Source organism: Apus apus, unplaced genomic scaffold (genome assembly GCF_020740795.1).
Source record: "Apus apus isolate bApuApu2 unplaced genomic scaffold, bApuApu2.pri.cur manual_scaffold_34_ctg1, whole genome shotgun sequence".
NCBI classification, from domain to species: Eukaryota; Metazoa; Chordata; class Aves; order Apodiformes; family Apodidae; genus Apus; species Apus apus.
In genome coordinates this window covers 432350-453400 of record NW_026248849.1, presented here as the reverse complement: position 1 = coordinate 453400, position 21051 = coordinate 432350, and the positions used below count along the sequence as shown (strand labels likewise).

Genomic DNA, 21051 nt, shown 5'->3' with positions numbered 1-21051 from the left:
CTGACTCCATCCTTGCTGGGTACCATGTCACATAGGACTTGTTTTCCAAAGGCCAGGACAGTGTGTGGGTGGTGGCAGGGGACACAGGAGATGTTTCCAGCCATCCGGTGGTTCCTTCCACCTTGGTGAGCACATGGCACTTGCCTTGGTGGTTGGTGGCAGTGTGATATGATCCATGTGCCAGACCTCCCCAGAGTTCTCTTTCAGCCTTTGTCCTCCAAAGCAGGGAGGCTGGAACTGCTGGGCTTGTTTGATTGCAGCAGGTGTTTCAGGGCCCCTGAATGCCAGAGATGTCTGTTCCATCCATGGGTTCAGCGGGGAGAAATGGTGAGGACTGTCATTGTTAACAGTCTCCAGGAGGTTGCAGCTGAAGGACAGAGGTGACAGCAGTGCTGACTCTGGATCCCAGGTCAGTCTCACCATCAGGGTCACACAGCCCAGCCCAGTGATGCCCTTGAGCCAGGCTCCAGAGGTGACCACCAGCACCTCCAGAAGCATGGAAGGTGTGACATCCCACAGCTCTCATAACAGCTCAGAGAGCAAAGCAACCAACACGGTGCCCAGTGACTGTGAAACCAGTACAATGAACAATTATAACTGCTTCATTTTACCATGCTCTGATCAGAGCTGTCCTTCTCTGAACCCTTCCAGCCCCACGTTGGGCACCACAAATCAAAAGGACTGTTCAGGTTTAACCCCAGCCAGCAACTCAGCAAGACACAGCCCCTCGCTCACGTGGCCTCCTCCCAGTGGGACAGGAAGGAGAACTGGGGGAAAAAGGAAAGAACTTTTGTGGGTTGAGTTGAGAACTGCTTAATGATTGAAACAAAATATAATCCTAATCCTAATAAGAAAAAAATACATATTTATATCACCAAAAATAATAAAAAATCCAAACCCAAACTGTCACAGCATTTCCTTTCCCTTGTCATTGCTCCCCCTCAGCCCCCACTGCCCCCAGGAAGAGCCCTGAGCCCTGTGAGAGGGACAGGATCTGCCTTCCCAGGGCCTGGGCTCAGGGCTTGGCCTTTCTGCTCCATCCAACAAAGCAAAGGGTTTCTCAGCAGGACAGGCACCTGCCCAGGGCCTTTGCCTCCCTGCACTCATGGCCTCCCATGATCTGCTCTAGCGAGGCCCTGGGGAGGCTTTGTCAGGCTCAGGGGGACCCCTGAGTGCTTCAGGGTCCTTCCTTTTGTTCAGGCTTCTCTCAGTATCTGAGGTTCATGTCATTAGCCCTAACGAGCTAGATCATCCTCATCCTAACAAGCAAGTATTACAAAGCACTAACAAGCTTTTTTTTCGTGTTTTACTGTTTTTTTAATTACTTTGACAGTGGCCTCCAATTACCTGCTGTAAGGAGTCCCTGGGGAGGCTTTGTCAGCAATAGCCCTCAGTGGGGCCAATCACTGCTTCAAGGCACTTTCAGTTTTGCTTCTGGCTTCCTGAGCACTTTGTTCAGTCTTCCCTCAGCACCTGAGGATCATGGACTCAGCACCAAACACACCCTGGGAGTCATTAAAGTGCAGAGAGCCCTAACGAGCCTTTTGTCTCCCTGTCTCTTCAGGTCTTCAAGACCCTTACAGCTCCTTGGGAGCATTTTCATCATGTAGTTCAGGAGGAAGATTTCAGACAGTACCTCATAAAAATGAGGGGTTAATTTAAAGTATATTTTGGTTGATTTTCAGTTGAGAGAAGAGGTGATAGTAGCATTCTCCAAGTGATGGTGGTCCAGGGTGTCTTTTTTAATAGTGTTGTGGTTTTTTTTTAAATACTGTTTTAAGACATTAAATAACAAAATGCTTTTAAAATGTATGCTCAGCAAATGCAATTATACAATGTCTAAGATAAAAATCCATCATGAAATACAGTGTAATGAAGTAGAACATCACAAAATATCTACAATACAGATATCACTGAAAAATAGAATGTTTCAAATATTTTTAAGGCAGTTATGAAGGAAGATAAAGCTCTGAGACAGATGTGAAGCAGAAAAAATATTTGTATGCTTTACTTGCATTTGTTTAACATTAATTTTAGAACAAGTCTGACAAATGATTTATTTGGCTTTATCTCATTGGTAGTTTTTTATTTCTCATCTTGTATTGAGTTGCCTTTATCTCTGCTCTAAGCTGAGAAGCCACAAAAGAGAGCCTTTCAAATAAGGAAAAGCAAGCCATTTTCATTAGGCACATAATGAAAGATTCCTCCTTAACTACATGATGAAAAGACTCCAATTAGCTGTTCAAGTCTTGAGGACCTGAAGATCATGAGAGGAAAAGTCACAGCTCATTAGGGTTGTTGTATCTTAATGAGTCCCACAGTGTATTTGGTGCTGAGTCCATGAGTTCCAGGTGCTGAGAGGTAGATGAATGAATGAATGAATGAATGGTTGGTTTCAAGAAGCCAGAAGCAAAACTGAAAGTGCCTTGAAGCAGTGATTGGCCCCACTGAGGGCTATTGCTGACAAAGCCTCCCCAGGGACTCCTTACAGCAGGTAATTGGAGGCTGTGACTGCAGGGAGGCAAAGTCCCTTTGCAGGTGGCTCTGAAGCTAAGAATTCTCAGTATGTCTTTATTTATTCTATGAAGCAGTGAGGCCAAACTCTGAGCCCCAGGCAATAGGAAGGCAGATCCTCCCCCTCACTTGGGGGTCAGGACTCTTCTTGGGGGCAGTGGGTGGGAGGATGAGCAACACCAACTGTAGGAAAACTGTGCAACACCTCCTGGCTACCCCAAGAAGGGACAAGGAAGAAATCAAGTCCAGAGCCTCAACACAAAATTTTGCCTGGTGGTCATGAGACAATGGCCCATTCTAAAGCTGTCCTTCCAGGTGCAGACTGTCTAGACAAAGGCCATTTCCATTCCCATCCTGAGTCACACCGTGACAGCAATTATTGGTGCCCCACGTGGGGCTGAATTTTTATCCCAGGTTCGAAAGTCATTGGTGAATGTTGAAGATTCCAGCTGTGATGGCAGGAATCCCTCAGGGAGCAATGGGCTGCACTTCTGCTGAATCTACTGACGGGATGAAAACTGAACACACATTTCCTGCAAAGTTTCTGCTGCAGATTTTTGACAGATGGAGAGTCCCTGCCCCTGAGCTCCATTTCCTCCTTTCATTCTGCAGGGCCTGCCCAGACTGGGCTGCAGGGAGAGGTGGAGCTGGGAGAGCTGGGGAAGAGCTGGGCTGGGCAGAGTCCCCGAGAGGAAAGCAGCAGGGAACAGCTCCAGTGTGTGAGTGTGCAGGGTGGGGGCACAGCGGCGTGTTCCTGGCCCAGCCAGGCTCCTGGGACAGGCAGGAGCAACCAGCAGGGCAGGCTCTGCTCTGTCTTCACTGGGCAGCCCAGGAAAGCTGCCCCAGGGCCATTGTCACTCAGCAGCCAGAACAACCACCCTCCCCAGCACTGGCCTCTCACCACATCTATGATAATAGGGACACAGCAGAAAGCCCTGAGGAGCTGCCATGCAGTCAGCCCATGCTAAAGAGGCTCTCACAGAGTGCTCCTCCTATGTATCCCACCATGTTGGGAGGAAGGGTCTTTGTGGGAAATGGTGAAACTCCACCAGCTGTCGATGAATTTGCTAACCAGCTTAGGTAATATGCAGACAGTATCTCTAACCCCCTAAATGCCCATGTCTCAGCTGTGGAAAAAACAGTGGAGGAGTGGAAAAACCTCTGTGAGAAGCTGGGTGATAGGGCTTCCAGACTGGAGAGGCAGAAACCCACCCATTCCTGTCCTGAATGGAACCATGTATCAGCCGTCAGAAACAGGGGCACTCCAAGGAGACCAGCTCAGGTTATGCAGAATCAGACACGAGGTTCTCTGTGGTCTCCTCTGCTGAACATGGTGAGGACACGAGCAGGTGGGACGGCAAAGCCACTGCTGTTCTGCGTGCCAGAGCACGGGAGCTGCAGGGTGGTGCCACTAGAGAGAACAGTCCCAGCATGATGACTGCTCGGCTCTCCCGGGAAGTATCTGCTGGCCCAAGCAGGTGGGTCTCTACCCCAGAGGAGAGTCCAGCACGCCACACAAAGCCCTGTGTTACTTGTGGATGCCATGCTCAACGTTGGAGGGGCCCTGCCTCCAGCCAGCTGCAGGAGAGGGATAACCCATTGTCCTGGTTTGAGCCAGGATGAAGCCAATTTCCCTTTTTACTGATATTTTTTTCTTCAGTCAGCTTTCTTTTATCTAGCAACACTCTGTTCTAGCTAGGCTGATAAGACAGTGCAATGTTTCTCTACCTGCTGGGGCTTCAAGGTCGCACCTTCACTCTGCCGGCTCAGACGCTGCAGGGAGATCTCTGACCCCCCCGGAGGAGGCTGAGTGAGACAGACAGCAAAACTGGCCAGAGATCTTCCATTCCAGAGAGCTACGTGAGCTCAGGGGAAGCACAGAGATCACACAAGACAACTTCCTTCCTGCTTCTTCTTCCCTTCTCCTCCACCTGTGGCCGGCATCCGGGGAGGACTCCGTCCCTCCCTCCCCGTGGACCCCCAGGCTCCAGCTCTCCTGACCCTCATCACTCTCTGCTTTTACCAGCAGCAGCTCCTGGATTTCTTGGGACTGTTCCAGCTCAGGGGAGTGTGGTGGGAGTTGCTGTGGGTGGGGAGAGGCGAGAGGCTCTTGCACACACCTGATCATATTTGTATGTAACTGTATATATTTTCTTAAATCATTAGCGTTTAATTAAAGCTGTGTAGTTGAGTTTTAAATCCAGGCAAGTCTCTCTCTCTTTTTCTCTCTCTTCTTCCCTACCTGGGTGGGAGGGGGAGAGGATCAAGAGGACTTTTGTCGCACCTGGGTCAGACGGTGACAACAATTTATTGGCGCCGAACGTGGGGCTTGATTTTAAGCCCAAATTACACATTTTGATTAATTGAGAGTGTTCAAAATTCCATCTCTGATGGGAGGAATCCCTCAGATAGCAATGGGTAACAATTCTGCTGAATTTCCTGATGGATTGAAAACTGAACAGACACTTGCTGCAATGAATCTACTGGATCTTTTTCCAAACCTGCAATGGTACATGTGGTGTGCAGCCAAGAGCATTCTGCTCTGTGGAGCTGCTCTTGTGATTGTTTTATGGTTTATTGATAGAACTGTAACCATAATCAACCGTATGATACCGGCCAAGTGATCCTAGGGGTTATGATACTGCTCTTTATGGGGGCACTGTGTGTGTACAGTTACAGTACAAGTCCTAGTGGTACAGCTCCTAAAGTGAATGGAACGGTTCATGTTGGTAACAGCAGGAGCTGGTTCAGCTTTACCTCTCCATTCTCTTTCGAGCTGAATCTCCCAGCTCTTGATGTGAATAGCATTGTTGCAGTGGGGATGCTTCTGCTGAATGTTTATAATGTATTGTGGATGCGTAGGGCAAGATGCTGTTCTACTCACTGCCACTCCCCCACAGGCAATGCTGCTGCCACTGCTGCTGCCAACTCCACTGCTCCTGATACCACCCCTCGTACTGCTACAAAAACAGCTGCCTCTACAAGTGCTGCTACAAAATCAATTGCTTCTACAAAGATAAAATCCACTCCCTTTTGAATCAGGCTGGTTCACCCTGTGACCAGGAGCAAGGCAAAGGCAAAACGCTCCTCCCTGAGACAAGCAGAGTTCCTACAAGCAACAAAAGAGACTGAAACTGAGGAGGCAGAGGATTCTAACTCAGTTGATGGAGCAGGTACCTCTCAAACAGATAACAAATCAGACCACTCTCAAGCAGATAGAACACCAGGCCCTCCTCAATCAGATGACAACGATGACCTCGCCCAGCCTTTCTCTATGAAAGAACTGCGCCTCATGAGACAGGACTTCACCCACACTGATGGTGAGGGAATCCTTCCTTGGCTGCTCTGATGCTTTGATAGTGGGGCTGAAACCTACAGCGTGGATGAGAGAGAAGCCAAGCAGTTGGGATCCCTGGCCAGAGATGCTGGTATAGACAGAGCACTTAGTAATAAGGTGGGAATTACCACCCTGTGGGACCGACTCCTTTCAGCTGTGAGAGAGAGAGACCCCCACAAGGGTGACACCGAATGGTGCCGAAGCAGATGTGATGGCCATTGAGATGTCATGGCCATACATCCCATACGAGGCCATATGAAGTACTGAGATCTGAGCAACTAAGTGGCTCATCTTCATGGAGGGTCAAGTCCTTTCTCACGAGGTGCAGTTCCTTTAGAGGGAAAGGTGGGCATGGTCATCACTGTCATCTGCTTGAGAAGGGCCTGCTCCTCCATCTGCTGGAGAAGAATCTCCTCCATCACTCTCTTCCTGGTCTTGCAAACTGTCCAGGTGGATTCTGGAGTGTCTTGAGAGAATTTCTGAGCACAGCTGGTAGATGGGCCAGCAAGGGTTACCCTGGAGCCTTCTCCAGGCTGAACACCCCCAACTCTCTCAGCCTGTCTGCAGAGCAGAGGTGCTCTAGCCCTCTGATGTTTGTTGTGGCCTCCTCTGGACTCACTCCAACAGCTCCATGTCCTTCCTGTGCTGGGGGCTGCAGAGCTGGACCCAGTATTGCTGGAGGGGTTTCACCAGAGAAGAGCAGGGGAGGACAATCCCCTCCCTTGACCAGCTGGTCACGCTGCTGGTGATGCAGCCCAGGACACAGTTGGCTTTCTGGGCTGCCAGCACGCATTGCCTGCTCATCTCCAGCTTTTCATCCACCAGGAAGTACCCCCAGACCTTTCATCTTGTGGGTGCTCTCAGACCCTTCATCTCCAGCCTCTATTGATACCAGTGGCTGAACAGACCCAGGTGCACTTGGCCGTCTTGAACACTGTGATGTTAAAATGAGCCCACTTCTGGAGCTTGTTCGGGTCCAGCTGGATGGCATCCCATCCCTCTGGTGTATGGACCACATTGAGCCATTGCCCACTACCCTCTGGTGTTGGGGCCCTAGCTGTGCTGAATGGTTATGAGAAACTTTAGATAATAAGAGAAACAGTGAAGGCCATTCTGTGGGAACTAGTTGGTGATGATTATGAGAAACTTTAGATAACAAGAGAAACAGTGAGGGCCACTCTGTGGGAACGAGATAGTGAAGATGACGTACAGCAGTCGGGTAGTGTGGTAAACGGGATGAGGGGCTGGACAAAGGGTTTGGAGTTGGGACCAATTAAAAGGGGAATGAGGACATGTAAACAGTGTACACTAACCACTCAAAAACCTTGCTCTGCCACGTGGGTGGCGTACACGCTGTCCTAAGACTATATAATCTGCACGCAGCCTAATAAACATGGACTGAATCTACATCATACTGGTGTGTCATGTTCTTTCCCGGCTTGCCACGGAAACTGGACCTCGGCATCTGGTGACCCCGACATGATAAATGGGGTAGAGGAGCGGAGCCGAAGAAGGGCAAGAATCCTGCTGCCAGCGGGTAAGCTGGGCCGTTCGAGAGAGACGGGCTGTGGCCACGCCGATCAGTGAATCGGGAACGCAGGATGGGAATTGCCGCATCGGCAATGGAGCGCGCCACGGTAGACAGTGTAGTGAAGTTGGCGCAAAAGACTGAAACAAAGTTAGACCGACAGTCGCTGGTCGACCTGTTGGTCTGGTGCAGGCGGAAGGGACTCTTGGAGGAGCCCTGGCAGGTGTACAGTCCGGCCGCCTGGAACAAGGTGGGGGGAGAACTGTGGGAGTCCGTGCAGATCGGCTCCAAGGAGGCGAGGCGTTTCGCGCCGGTCTATCGCGCAGTCCGCTCCATGATTGAGCAGTTGCACGGGGAAGCTCAAGTTGCCGCAGCTCTTCGGCGAGCGGTGCAGAAGAGTGGGGAGGAGCGCCGGCAATCGGGCGCCCCGGAACGGACGTTGTTAAAGGATCCTGCGCCTCAGGATGGGGGACCGGAGGGCGGTTGCAATGCCTTCCCGATCTCGTTAGCAGAGAAGGAGGCGTGGGGAGGTGTGGATGATGACGTGCCCCCCTGGAATGGTGAGCAGGAGGGGGAAAAGCGAGCGGATGAGGGGCTAAAAGTTGAAATACAACCCTCGGCACCCCTGCTGCCGATGGAAATCGACCCTGCCAAGGTTCCCCTCCCAGACGATGAGGCGGCACCGCCCACAGCAACGGCGGGTATGCAAGCGGGGCTGCAGGAACAGGCAGAAAAAATGTCAGAGCTGCTTGCGCAGATGCAGCGCCTAGATCGGGGGTCTAAGGCTAAAACAATACAGCAGGCGTATAAGAGCGCCCATGAGGCGATTGTTGGCGGGCTAAAGAATATCGAGCAGCAGCTACAGGCTATTGAGTCTGGCTCGGGAACTACTCCGGCAACTCACCAGGCTGCCGCCCCGCCAGACAGGGAACTAACAAGCCTGCCCCCCTCTCTGCGCAAATGGATTCTTAACATGGTAGCAGACGGGGAATGGAGTGTATCAGAAGCTGATAATTATTTACAACTTAAGCATGGACCCTCTGCTCGAATCTCTGATGCAGAGAAGGAGCGGATACAGGAGTTTCAGGAACTAATGGGGTGCAGCGCCCATTCTTCCGCCTCGGGGGGAGGGCAGCCGTTATCTCGAATCCCGCCCAGCCCGCCCACGTCATCGGGTAAAACACCAGCAGTGCCTTCTTCCCCGGCAGCTCGGGAGACAGGCGGGACGAGAGCGCCACCTGGTGACCCATGTTATAATCACACCGCCCGGTGGAAAGGCATCATTGAAAATGCGCGGCTAGAAGGGGACTTTGCGCTTTCCCCTTTATCCCTGCCAGTCACCCGGACACAGCATGGCCCACGTTGGGATCCCTTAGATTGGAAAATGGTTACTAACATACAAAAGACAGTGATGGCATATGGCCATGATAACAAACTAGTACGCAATCAAGTTTGTGCCCTCTTTAAATACACTGAGCTGGTTCCATCTGAATCTAAATCCCTGATGGAACTGATCCTGACACCTACCACTTATATGCTCTGGATGGCCAAATGGCAGGAACGATTAGAGGCCAAAATGTTAGAGAATCTTAATTTGGCACCAGGTGATCCACTGCGCGTCGTCAGCTTAGACCAACTGATGGGTACGGGGCAATTTCGGGATCCATCCCGACAGGCAGCACTACACCCTCGAATCCTGACGCAATCAAAAAATGCTGCTCTGGCCGTATTTTTGGCCCTGCCACAAGTGGGCGCTCCCCAGCTGCCATATACCAAGATCATGCAGAAGCCAGAGGAATCCTTTTTGAGTTTTGTGGACCGACTTAAAGAGGGATTGGATGCAGCCCCAACTGTTCCTCAGGAGAACAAATATATTTTGGTAGCAGTTGCCTCCACGAGCTCACAGCCGCCACAGCCGGAAGCGCAGGAGTCGATCTGGCAGTGGCAGAATCTACAATAATCACAGATGACAAGGTGTATGTGCTTAAATCTACTTGCACGGGTCCACTGGGGAATGGCCTATCAGCACTATTGATTGGTCGTTCTTCAGCTTCACGAATGGGTATATTTGTTTTGCCCGGTTGTGTTGATGCGGATTACACCAGGAACATTGGAATTATGGTAAAATTTTTTTCGCCCCCAGTTACTATTCCAGCCTTGAGTAAAATAGCCCAGCTTATTCCTTTTAGAGGAGCTGTCCCCAGAACCGAGCCCGTGAAGCGGGGAACAGGTGGTTTTGGTTCCACGGGAGTGCCCCAAGTGGCCTTTTGTGAGCGCATAACCACAGACCGCCCAAAACGGACAGTGAATATCGTGGGCCCAAAAGGGATAACCCTGCAGGGGGTGGAAATGATGCTGGACACAGCATTCTTGGGCGAGATGCTTTGAGCCAATGGGGCCTGACGATGCAAACGCATTTTTAATAGCGGCCACGGATAGCAGCTCCCACCCAACGCTGAGATTGTCATGGAAGACCAACGTGCCAGTGTGGGTTAACCAGTGGCCGCTTCCGGAAGAGAAACTGCGACATGTCCAAGCCCTGGTGGAAGAACAATTACAAGCAGGCCATGTTAAACCATCAACAAGCCCATGGAATAGGCCAATTTTTACCATGCAAAAGAAGTCAGGGAAATGGCGGTTGTTACACGACCTGCGCGCCATTAATGACTGTATGCAGGATATGGGCGCGCTACAACCCGGTCTCCCATCACCAGTAATGTTGCCAAAGGATTGGGACCTTCTAGTGGTTGATCTAAAAGATTGTTTTTTCACCGTTCCGCTACATCCTGAAGATAGCGAGCGTTTTGCATTTACTGTACCTTCCATCAACCGAGCCGCGCCGGCTGAGCGTTATCAATGGACAGTTTTGCCGCAGGGAATGAAAAATTCTCCGACAATTTGTCAATGGTTTGTGAATCTCGCTTTGAAGCCTTGGTGAACGGCGCATCCTGATTTACTAACTTACCACTATATGGATGATATCCTAGTGGCCAGCAAGGGTCAAATCACTGAAACTTTGGAGCAGGAGCTAACGAACTGTTTACGGCAATATGGTCTGGTCATAGCTCCAGAAAGGTCCAGCGACACTCTCCTTGGAACTATTTAGGTATGACTATCACAGATTCTCGAGTACGCCCACAGAAGATGCAGTTAAGAGCCGACGTGAATACAGTGAGTTCGGTACAAAAATTGGTTGGTGACATACAGTGGATCAGAACTTATTGTGGCATCGCCAACGAAGAGATGGCACCTCTGTTTGCGCTGTTGCACGGAGCCACGAATCCCGCAGAGCCAAGACAACTCGGCCCTGACGGAAAGAAGACAATACAATTAATTGAACAAAAACTGGCAGGCACTGCAGCGTATCGGTATCAAGAAAATTTGCCCATAACTCTCATAGTGTAACAAACATCAAGAAGTTGCCGCTCTAATTGCCCGGATTGATGATCAAGAGGAGCTATATATTTTGGAATGGGTTTTTATGCCATCTCACCTCCGGAACACAATCACACCCAGATTTGAAGCTATTGGAGCACTGTTGCTGAAATCCAGACATCGCCTTCGAACTATTGCTGGCAGAGATCCTTCATCGATCATTTTGCCACTTAAAACACTAGACCTGATCGAGGACTGGACTCAGCAAAGCATTGCATTTGCTCTGGCAACCACAGGAGTTTCCTTAGATAATCACTATCCAAGCCATCCACTGTTTAATACGGCCCTAGTATTAGAAGAGAGACCCTTATTGAACAAAGATCCCATCTCTGATGCGATAACCGTATTTACTGATGCCAGAAGTCGTACTGGGAAATATGGGTATGCCTACCGGGAAGAGGGGTGTTGGGTTACTCGGGTAAACCAGAATAGAGCATCAGTACAGATGCTAGAATTGAAAGCAGTAATTTGGGCCCTAACAGACTTTTCTCATTATCCCCTAAATCTTGTAGTGGACTCACTATATGTGGTTGGAGCAGTGACACGAATTTCACGATCTATCTTAGGACATGTAGCTAATAAGGAGTTGCAAGCACTGTTTATCTGTCTGTGGAACATCATGGAACAACGCCAACCACGGCTGTGGTGCTCTCACATCAGAAGTCACACTACTATGCCAGGCCCATTAGCAGAAGGCAATGACTATATTGACAAGGTTGTTTCTAGTCCTTGTGTAGCCCATGTAACACCTGAGCAGCAGGCTTGTGCTTCACATGAGTTTTTTCATCAGTCTGCCCGCGTGTTACAGCGCCAATTTCAGATACCGCGAGCAACTGCTAGGGCAATTGTTGCAGCATGCCCCGATTGTGCGCGGTTATCACCAATTCAGGAACAGGGGGTCAACCCTAGGGGTAGTCAGCCACGTCAAGTGTGGCAGACTGATGTTACAGTATTCCCTCCATTTGGTCGCCTGAAGTATTTGCATGTCACAGTGGACACTTGCTCAAAAGCTATATGGGCAACTCCGGCAGTGTCATCAGGCGCCAAGGCAGCTCGGCTGCACTGGTCTCAAGCAATTGCGGTGCTGGGCCGTCCAGACACCATTAAGACCAGCATATAAGGGTGAGGTATGCCGCAAATTTTTTCACCAATGGGATGCCGGCGGCGAGGGAAGCAAGCAGTCCAGAATCGATGTGATTGATAAAGCAAGCTTCGATTTATTGAATACACAGTGTTACTTTTATACCCTTTTCCAAACCTACATGTAGTGAATTCATTGGATAGTAACCACGCATAGTGAGTTCATTGGATAGTAACTACTTGTAGTGATTTCACTGGATAATAACACACATCTGAGTTCCAGGGTTCTTCCTTGTTTTCTATCATTCTACTTCTCTACCTTGTCCTTGAGTTAGTTTAAGCTAACAGAGATTGTTTATACTTGTGTTAGGCTAAAAAAAGAGATTGCTTGTACAGCTGCTGTTTGTGCCACACTCTCAAGGCCTCTCGAGGAGATAGCAGGGGCCCATGGCCCTGCTGCTCAAGCCATTCTGCAACAGTGGGACATTACACGTTACAGGCATTCCTTATAACTCAGGAGGCCAGACCATTATTGAGAGACATCATCAGAACCTAAAGCATTTGCTTGGAGTTTTAAAAAGGGAGGGGGAGGTGGGCCCCTATGAGCTTGTATGCAAGGCATGTTATGTCCTGAACTGGCTTAATCCACGCTCAGATGATCACATATCTATCTTTTCTCATTTCTCTTTTAATGCTACAGATTTTTCTGGAAAGCAGGTGCAGGTGGAGCTATTTGACCCAAGAACACAGGCTTGGCAAGGCCCGCAGGAACTAATAACCTGGGGTAGGGGCTACGCTTGTGTCGTTACAGGAGCTGAGACGCGTTGGGTTCCCGCCAAATGGGTCCGTCCGTGGCTGAGGAAGAGCGTTAGCAGACTGGATGACGGCCCCTCAACAGCAGCTGAGCCTAGAGGCCCGACCACGGGAGCAACGCTACCTTGAATCGACGGCTTGACTGTTTTAAAGCCCTTGGACATTGCAGCCATATAGTCTGACGACAGTCATCAAGACGTGTTGTAAAAATGTCATATGTGTATTTGTTTATTGTTGGGACCTTGAGTTGGAGCATTGGGAGTGGGGATGAGTTTGAAAGATTTGTACAGCCTCGGGAAAACGTATGGGTAACAATAGCTAATCGCACCAATCAGCCAGCCTTTTGTCTGAGTCTAGGTAGCCCGAATGAACCTTTCCGCACGTGTTTGATAGGGGTGCCTACGTGGCTGCCCCAGTTTAAAGGATGGGCTGCATAACCTAAAGGTCTTAGCTGTGGGCTTGATGATTGGTTAAGGTCGCTTGGCTTGGGACCATGGGTAGTTAGTATTTTGCATCAGGTTTTATTAGTAGGTGTGTTTATACTTATTATACTTGTTTGCTTACCTTGTTTATTGCGATGCTTACAAAATAGTATGCAGAATATAGCGAGTGCTGTATTTGAAAGAAGAGGGGGAGATGTTGGGGCCCTAGCTGTGCTGAATGATTATGAGAAACTTTAGATAACAAGAGGAACAGTGAAGGCCATTCTGTGGGAACTAGTTAGTGAAGGTCATGTACAGCAGTCAGGTAGTGGGGTAAACAGGATGGGGGGCTGGACAAAGGGTTTGGAGTCGGGACCAATCAAAAGGGGAATGGGGACGTGTAAACCGTGTGTACTAACCAATCAAGAGCCTTGCTCTGCCACGTGGACGGCGTACACGCTGCCCTGAGACTGTATAATCTGCACGCAGCCTAATAAACATGGACTGAACCTACATCACACTGGTGTGTCATGTTCTTTCCTGGCTTGCCACGGAAACTGGACCTCGGCAGGTGGACACTCTAGAAATAGGAATTACCTGTCTGAGAGAGCTGGCAGTCCAGGAGGTCATCTATGGTAATGGGGACACACCTGAAAGCCCTGAGGAGCTGCCATGCAGTCAGCCCATGCTAAAGAGGCTCTCACAGAGTGCTCCTCCTATGTATCCCACCATGTTGGGAGGAAGGGTCTTTGTGGGAAATGGTGAAACACCACCAGCTGTCCATGAATTTGCTAACCAGCTTAGGTAATATGCAGACAGTATCTGTAACCCCCTAAATGCCCATGTCTCAGCTGTGGAAAAAAAAAGCTGAGGAGTGGAAAAACCTCTGTGAGAAGCTGGGTGATAGGGCATCCAGACTGGAGAGGCAGAAAACCACCCATTCCTCTCCTGAATGGAACCATGTATCAGCCGTCAGAAACAGGGGCACTCTAAGGAGACCAGCTCAGGTTATGCAGAATCAAACACGAGGTTCTCTGTGGTCTACTCTGCTGAACATGGTGAGGACACGAGCAGGTGGGACGGCAAAGCCACTGCTGTTCTGCGTGCCAGAGCACGGGAGCTGCAGGGTGGTGCCACTAGAGAGAACAGTCCCAGCATGATGACTGCTCGGCTCTCCCGGGAAGTATCTGCTGGCCCAAGCAGGTGGGTCTCTACCCCAGAGGAGAGTCCAGCATGCCACACAAAGCCCTGTGTTACTTGTGGATGCCATGCTCAACGTTAGAGGGGCCCTGCCTCCAGCCAGCTGCAGGAGAGGGATAACCCAGTTGACTGGACACTGTGGGTTGGGTGGCCTGGCACAACAGAACCACAGGGTTCTAGAGCCCTGCTGGGCTCTGCTGCACAGTGCACTTTGATACCATCCAGCCAGACAGGGGCAGACTCCATTACCAGCCCTGGAGTCACTGGAGGGTCTCAAGAACTGAGTGTGTTGGAGGCTGAAGTGAGCGTGACTGGGAATGACTGGGAGACCCATTGGATAGTAACTGGCCCAGCTGCTCCCTGCATCCTTGGTACAGATTGCTCTGGAGAGGGGACTTTGAAGACCTGGAAGGGTATAAATGGGCCTTTGGTGTAGCAGCCATAGAGACTGAGGGCATTACCTGGCTGTCTGCCCTGCCTGGTCTCTCTGATGACCCTTCTGTGGTGGGCATGAGGAGGGTGGAGGAGCAGCAGGTACCAACCCCTTCTACTGCAGGACATCGTGGGCAGTACCGCCCCAGCAGAGACTCCCTGCTCCCAGCACATAAGCTGATTGGTCAACTAGAGAGCCAAGCAGTGATAAGGAGGGCTCAGTCACCCTTCAACAGCCCCGTATGGCCAGTGCAGAAGCCTGATGGGGAATGGAGATTAACTGTGGACAATCTTGGTCTGAATGAAGTCACAGCACCGATGAGAGCTGCAGTTCCAGACATGTTGGAGCTGCAATAGGAGCTGGAATCCCCAGCAGCTCAATGGTCTGTCCCTATTGACACTGCTAACGTGTTTTTCTCTGTTCCCAGAGCAGCAGAGTGCAGACCTCAATTTGCTTTCACCTGGAGGAGAGTCCAGTACACCTGGAATGGACTGCCCCAGGGGTGGAAGCACAGCCCTGGCATCTGCCATGGACTGATCCAGGCTGCACTGGAGAAGGGTGGAGCTCCAGACCATCTGCAGGGCATTGATGGCATCATTGTGTGGGGTAATGCAGCAGAGGAAGTCTTTGAGAAAGGGAGAAAAGTGATCCAGCTTCTGTTGGAAGCTGGCTTTGCTCTAAAGAGGAGCAAGGTCAAGGGACCTGCCAGAGAGGTCCAGTTCCTAGGAGTCAGATGGCAAGAAGGGCACTGACACATCCCTCTGGATGTGGTCAGTAAAACAGCAGCCATGGCTGCACCCACTAATAAGAGACACAGACCTTCTTAGGCACAGTGGGGTTTGGAGAATGCACATTCCCAGGTACACTCAGACTGTGAAACCCCTCCATGAAGTCACCAGAAAGAAAAGGACTTTTCCATGTGGCCCTGAACAGCAACAGGCTGTTGAACAGATAAAGCCAGAGATAGTCCACACAGTGGCCCTGGGACCCGTCCGAGTGGGACAGGAAATAAAAAATGTGCTCTACCCTGCAGCTGGTGACAGTGGCCTTGTCTGGAGCCTCTGGCAAAAAGCACCTGATGGGACCAGAGGTCGTCCCTTGGGATTTTGGATCCAGCAGTATAAAGGCTCAGAAGCCAATGATACCCCAGGTGAAAAAGAGATACTGGCTGCCTGTGAAGGAGTGCGAGCTGCTTCCCAGGTCATTGGTGCAGAAGCAACGCTCCTCCCAGCACCTGGCCTGCCAGTCCTGGAATGGATGGATAAAGGGAGGGCCTCATCCACACACTGTGCCACCCATGCCACCTGGATCAAGGGGATGGCCCTGATAACACAGCGAGCTGGAAGAGGGGCCCCAGTGGCCCAGGCAGGGTGGAGGTGATTCCGAACTGGCCAGAGGCAAAGATTTTGGAATGGCACCGGACGAGACAGGGACTGGTGCAGAGGAGGCTGCCCCAGGTAATCAACTGTCAGAGCATGAAAAGCAATTTGCTCTTTTCACTGGTGGATCCTGCCGTCTTGTAGGAAGTCATTGGAGGTGGAAAGCTGCAGTCTGGAGTCCTACGAGACAGGCTGCACAAGCTGAGGATGGAGAAGGTGGCTCGAGGCGATTTGCAGAAGGAAAGGCCGTCCAGCTGGCCCTGGACATTGCAGGGCGGGAGCAGGGGCCAATACTTTACCTCTGCACGGGTTCCTGGGTGGCAGCAAATGCTTTGTGGGGGTGGCTGAAGGGATGGAAACGGGACAATTGGCAGTGCAGGGGGAAGCCCCTTTGGGCCGACCCCTGTGGCAAGATATTGCTGCCTGATTAGAGACATTGGCAGTAAAGGGACGGGACGTAGATGCCCACGCACCAAAGAGCCAGGGCACTGAAGAACAGAAACACAACCATCAAGCAGAGCAGGCAGCTAAAGTGTTGCAAACAGATTGGGACGGGGAGCACAGAGGTGAACTGTTTTTAGCCTGGGGGGCCCATGACACGTCTGGGCATCAAGGATGAGCTGCAACGTACCCATGGGCCTGTGACCGAGGGTTAGATTTGACTCTGGGTACTATTGCACAGGTTATCCATGATTGTGACATATGTGCCCCAATCAAACAAGCCAGATGGCTAAAACCTTTGTGGTGCCACAGTGGGTGGTGGGACTTTTAAAACTTGGGTTAAACATCTGGCAGAAGCTCCTTGGCTACTTAACACCAGGGGATCTGCCAACCAAGTTGTGCCTGCACAGTCAAACTTTTTACATAGAGTGGATGGGGAAAAAGTCCCTGTTGTGTGTGAAAGGAATCTACTGGGAAAAACTGTCTGGGTGTTCCCTGCTTTGGGCAGAGGCCAACCCATCCGTGGGGTTGTCTCTGCTCAAAGTCCTGGACATACTTGGTGGGTAGTGCAGGAGAATGGGGAAGTTCAGTGTGTTCCACAGGGGAGCTTAACCCTGGCTGAGAGTATTTAGTTTGGGTTGTACAGTTTTAATTACTGCATGACAGTGATAAGTTGTTTTCAGTGTTATGTCTCTAGGAGAACAGAGTGGTGCCCAAGAAGAACCTGCAGAACAAGAGCATGAACTCCAAGGGACCCTGTGACACCTCCTCTGCCCTGAGAGACTGCCACGGTGGATGGAAATCCAGAGCCTGGACCCAATGGACTCTATTGCACAAGGACAGTTCACAACCTGGTGAATGATTGTGACGGGAAGTGGTTTGGAATAAGGGCTGTGATGTTATGGTTTGGGAGACCCTGGCACGGTGCTGGACACCAATAGAGAGAGAGGGTCCTGAGGAGCCTGAAAGACTGGAAGGGTCAGGATTCCCACCCACTCCCTGTCACAATCTATCCAAGCCAGGAAAGCTGGATTAAGGGCCCTTCTCCCTTCCTGCTCCTTTCTCCCTGCTGGGGCTGCTGCTGGTTCCTTTGGCTTCCCAGCTGCTCCAGAATACACCTGCATCAGGTGCTGTGAGGAGCTGTGGACCTCTCCCTGGAGCAGCCCTGCCTGTCCCATATCCCTGCCATCATCCAGATGGGTTTTGTATAGAAGTACTTCCCTGTTCTTCCCCCACGTTTTACCCTTTCACCTTGTGTTGCAGTAAATTTGTTTCTACTTTCAGTTTCCAAAGTTTAAGTCTCTCTTCCTTGTTCCCCTTCTGTCTTCCCTTGGGAGGGTGGAGGGGGGGTAATAGAGAGCAATTCTGTCCTCTGGTTTTTGGGATTCAGCTTTAATATTGAAAGCAGGACACAGCCCAGAAACCATCCGTGTCCTGGGCTGCATCAAAAGAAGTGTGGGCATCAGGGTGAGGGAGGGGATTCTGCCCCTCTGCTGTGCTCTGGTGAGACCCACCTGGGGTACTGAGAGCAGCTCTGGAGCCCTCAGCACAGGGAAGACATGGAGCTGCTGGAGACGGTCCAGAGAAGGCCACAAAGATGATCAAAGGGCTGGAGCAGCTCTGCTATGAAGACAGGCTGAGGGAGTTGAGGCTATTGAGCCTGGAGAAGAGAAGGCTCTGGGGGGATCTTAGAGCACCTTCCAGTGCCTGAAGGGGCTCCAGGAAAGCTGGGGAGGGGCTTGTCATGAGAGAGGACAGTGGTAGGTGAAGGGGTAATAGTTTTAAACTGAGAGAGGGGAGATTTAGTGAGATATTAGACAGAAATTCTTCACTCTAAGGGTGGTGAGGAGCTGGAATGGGCTGCCCAGGGAGGCTGTTGATGCCCCATCCCTGGAGGATTTTAAGGCCAGGTGGGACGAGGATTTGTGCAGCCTGGTCTAGTGGTAGGGTGCCCAGTTCATGGCACGGGGGTTGGAACTTGCTGATCTTTAAGGTCCCTTCCAACCTTAATGATTCTATGATTCTTTGGAAACAGTAAAACCCCCTGTACAGCCAGCTCTAGGTGAACCTCCTCTGGCAGGGGGGCTGGACTAGATGATCTCTAGATGATCTTCCAACTCTGACAATTCTGATTCTGTGATCCCTGTGCCCTCCCACACAAAGATCCCATCTCTGCTCACACTTTCCTCCCTGGCCCTTGCTTTGGCTTCCTTTGTACCTTCATTTGGTGTTTCTGAGCTTGTCACCATGGGCATTCCTACCTTGGCCACATATTGAATAAAACTAGTGCCTTCACCTGAGATACGTAGTGTTCTGCAATTCCTCATGCTCTGATCTTGCCAGAGGCCCCCCATCTCAGGGTGAGCCACCTGTACACACACATTAACAGGGGTCCAAACACAGCTTCACTCCTGCGGGACTTAAAAAAACTCTGGGATTCAGTCAGAAGAAACCTCACAGAGTTTTACCCAGAGAAGCAGTCAGTCCTTTGCCAGGGGCAGAATCATCCCCAGAATGAGGGCTGGCTGAGAGCTGAGCAACTCAGCAGTGACCCTGAGAAGAAGGGCCTGGGCATTCAAGGAGTGTCCCAGGAGCCAGTGGTGTGTGCTCAGAGTTATAAGGCCAGTTGCAAATAGGGCAGCAGAGTGACTGCATCATTGGGAAGGGAAGAGCCATGGGTGTCACCTCCCTGGATTGTGTGAGGCCCTTGACGTGGTCCCTCAAAACATCCTTCTCTCTAACCTGGAGAGAGAAGGATTTGATGTGTGGACTGCTCAGTGGATGAGGAATAGGTGAGATGGTCAGATCCAGAGGGCAGTGGTGAATGGCTCAGTGTCCAGATGGAGATGGTGACAAGTGTCCCTCAGGGGTCCGTCCTGGGACCAGTCCTGCTTAATATCTGTATCAATGACCTAGAGAGCTGAGTGGTGCAAGTGACATGGCTGGGGGACAGGATGCCATGCAGAGCAGCTACTTTGGGTTACTGGACAGCCAAGGACTCAGAGCAAGTGTTAGAAACTTTAATAATGGATCAAAGGAAACAAAGCAGGTCCTTGTCTCAGTTGTAGCGACACAAGTGCAAACATCTTTGCAGGAACAATGGATGACAATAACAGCAGCAGTAATGAGAAATAACAAAAAAAAACAAACAAACAAAAAAAACCACACAACAAAAACCACAAAAAAATACCCAAAAAAGCAAAAAAAACCCACCCACGCCAAAACAAATAAACAAAAAAAAAAAGATGGAATGACATAAAGTAGAGTCACTTCTGGAAAGAGGCTTTAAATCTCTCACTCTTGAACAATAAAGAAATCACTTTCCTGAGGGCGTCCTTGAGCTCCTGGTTCCTCATGCTGTAGATGAGGGGGTTCACTGCTGGAGGCACCACTGAGTACAGAACTGCCACCACCAGGTCCAGGGATGGGGAGGAGATGGAGGGGGGCTTCAGGTAGGCAAACATGCCAGTGCTGATGACCAGGGAGACCACAGCCAGGTGAGGGAGGCAGGTGGAAAAGGCTTTGTGCCTTCCCTGCTGAGAGGGGATCCTCAGCACAGCCCTGAAGATCTGCACATAGGACACCACCATGAAGACAAAACAGCCAAATGATAAAAAGAGACTAACCACAACAAGCCCAAGTTCCCTGAGGTAGGAGTGTGAGCAGGAGAGCTTGAGGATCTGGGGGATTTCACAGAAGAACTGTCCCAGGGCATTGCCCTGGCAGAGGGGCAGTGAAAATGTACTGGCTGTGTGCAGCAGAGCACTGAGAAACCCAGAGGCCCAGGCAGCTGCTGCCATGTGGACACAAGCTCTGCTGCCCAGGAGGGTCCCGTAGTGCAGGGGTCTGCAGATGGCCACGTAGCGGTCATAGCACATGATGGTGAGAAGGGACCACTCTGCTCAAGGAAGAAGGAAAAGAACAAGAGCTGTGCAGCACATGCTGAGTAGGAGATGGCCCTGGTGTCCCAGAGGGAATTGGCCATGGCTTTGGGGAGGGTGGTGGAGATGCAGCCCAGGTCGAGGAGGGAGAGGTTGAGCAGGAAGAAGTACATGGGGGTGTGGAGGTGGTGGTCCCAGGCGATGGTGGTGATGATGAGGCCGTTGCCCAGGAGGGCAGCCAGGTAGATGCCCAGGAAGAGCCAGAAGTGCAGGAGCTGCAGCTCCCGCCTGTCTGCGAATGCCAGGAGGAGGAACTGGCTGATGGAGCTGCTGTTGGACATCCCAGCCCTTCCCTCATGAGCTGCTGCCAGAGGAGGAAAGCACACTCACAAGTCAAGACCGCCCTGAGCAAATATCTCCCCATTCCCTCCCTTCACACACCACCCCCTGAAAACGGACATTGACTCTCTCCTTGGTTACAGAACATTCCTCCATCTCCCTGGCTGGAGCTCTGGTCTCTGCTGGCCAGGTGTGCTGTGAGGATCCCAGCTGCAAAAAGAGTTTTTCCTTCTCCACAGCAGGGGCAAC

General features: G+C 50.9%; 1 pseudogene; it reads right to left on the bottom strand.

The window, feature by feature from the left end:
* Positions 1-19848: 19848 nt before the first annotated feature.
* Positions 19849-20786, bottom strand: LOC127396224 (olfactory receptor 14J1-like; annotated as a pseudogene).
* Positions 20787-21051: the final 265 nt, after the last annotated feature.